Raw genomic sequence first — 2500 nt, forward strand, 5'->3', positions numbered from 1 at the left:
CAGCAACCTTCCACACCTTTGGTACCCTTCCTTGCAGGAGACACTCATTCAGCAAGGCTGTCAAATACGGTACAATTAGCATTTTAAGGTTGTGTAGTGTTTCTGTAGTTATTTTATCTATTCCAGGAGATTTATTTTTCTTCAAGGAATCAATGGCATTGCCCACCTCCTCCTGTGCAAACGGAATAACCACCCCCTCATCTGGATAGTCTTCTTCCATTGTTAGTCTCAAAAGCGACTGGTATTCATTATCTGAATTTGGATTATCACTTGGTAGCAGAGCTTCCAATAAGTAGTGAGCTGAGTCCCGCCAACCTATTGTTGTAGTTCCATCCGGCTTCTGGAGCGTAGACATGATAAGTGGTGTCTTAATTTTTTCACTAATAATCTTATATGGCAGTCCCCATACATTAGTTTCAAATTGTCTTTTAACAAAGTTTTCCCAGTGCTTTATTCTGGTATTTATTAGTTCTTGTTTATAGTTTCCTTTCAGTTCTCTGTAGTTTTGCAGCCTTCTTTGTCTCTCTCTATCACCCAGTGCCCTTTGATATGCTCTTCGAGCACGTCGTACACATCTTCTCAATTCTGTCAATGAGGAGCTCCAAGGGACCCTTGACTGACGAAAATAGGATCGTCTAGGTATGAAGGAATTCATGAGATTTTGAATTTGGTTCTGTATCTTTTCAGCCGCCTCATCAATATCAAAGCCATTTCCTACTGGTACTTGTAGCTGTAACTCTTGCCTCATACCTTCCCAATCAGCTCTCTTAAAATCAAAAATGGTTCCAGAAAAATCTTCATTTCTATTCATGTCAGATGTCCTTGTAATTTGGAATGTAATCATATTGTGATCGCTTACCGTTACCCTATTCAACACCTGCCAGCCTTGTATCCTACTTAAAACACTTTCACTAGCCAACGTCACATCTATATTCGATTTCGCGCCTGCTCTATTTTGATATGTATATGGGAAGCCAGGTCTATTCATCACTATTAAATTGAGTTCCCCAATTGCATCCTGCAATTCCACTCCTCTCTCATCAGTCTCTATGCTATTCCAAAGTATCGATTTCGCATTGGCATCTATTGTGAAGATATGGAATCTATTCCCTCCAACCTCTTTGGCTCTTTTCAATCTATCTATGTATGGTTGTATCTCATGTGCATACTGAAAATACGAATTTGTAAGTAAGAATACTCCCTCGGGTGATGTTAACTCCACCGTGATGGAATGCTCGTCATTTACCTGAGAGATTGCTGTAAGCAAAATCTCCCTTTTTAATACCACAGTAACCGTCATAGGATTTTCTCCACACATGATTGCCCTAGCACTAACTGGACTATGAACAAGCTTACCATTTTTGGTATACGGTTCTTGAATGCATAAAACATCCAAACTTCGATCCTCTGCAACCTTCCAGATCTCGGACATGACTGTGATACTACGCATTGCATTAATCTGAGCAACTCTTATCCCAGAATTCCTATTTGACATTAAGGTTGTCGAATATGGTTGTAGAACTTAACTCCAGTCTTGTCATACTCATAAACGGTTCTTCCATAACATTCTACAAACTCTCTGTAAAGATCTTCTTTATTAAATTTTTCGCTACGTCGAGTATATGCACGATTAAGTAACTCGCTTAGTTCTTCCATATCTGTAGGTAAGTTATTACATCGCAGAAACAATCTATCCGCAGTTCCTGGATATGGAAAACCAATGGTCTTCCCTTTTGGATGTCCTTCTCTAATAATATGTCTAAGGGCCACAACAAGAACACTCATATCTTCCAACCTAGAGAGCCTATAATTCTCTTCCAGATCTGAATATATTAGATAAGGGTCTATTTGTTTTGTATCGCTATCCTTGTCACTATCCTTATTCTTATCACTATCCTTATCACTGGACGACATCTGAGTACTTTCACTCTCTGCAGGAGTGGTCTGAGTGCTGATTGACTTCATTAGGGGCTTATCACAACTTCCATTGTCATTTCTACTTTTCCCTTTCAGCTTAGATTTAATCTTTGAGAGAATTCCTCGATTCCCTGAACCTATATCACTACTACTTTTCCCATTTAATAGGGTGTGGCTAATTGGTTTCTCCTGTTGAAAAGGAGGAGACTCGCTGGATACGCTGGAGGTAACAACACTGTCCTGTAAGGGAAGAGAAGATTCATTTTCCTGTTGAGAAGGAGGAGACTCACTGGATACACTAAAGGTAGCAACACTGTCCTGTAAGGGAAGAGAAGATTCATTCTCCTGTTGAGAAGGAGGGGACTCACTGGATGCACCGGAGATAACAACACTGTCCTGTAGGTGAAGTGAAAGTTCAGTCTCCCGTGACACCAAGGATACACATGTCTCCGTACTATCTATGATTTTTGAATCTTTTGCTTCTGTGGCTACATTTACATTTTCTCGTTGCTTAAAACCTCTAGTATTCCCTATTATATTTGTGCCTGAGGAACTTTGTTGTTGCATGGTATCAAAAGTTTGT

This window comes from Schistocerca serialis, unplaced genomic scaffold, assembly GCF_023864345.2.
Source record: "Schistocerca serialis cubense isolate TAMUIC-IGC-003099 unplaced genomic scaffold, iqSchSeri2.2 HiC_scaffold_1102, whole genome shotgun sequence".
Lineage (NCBI taxonomy): Eukaryota > Metazoa > Arthropoda > Insecta > Orthoptera > Acrididae > Schistocerca > Schistocerca serialis.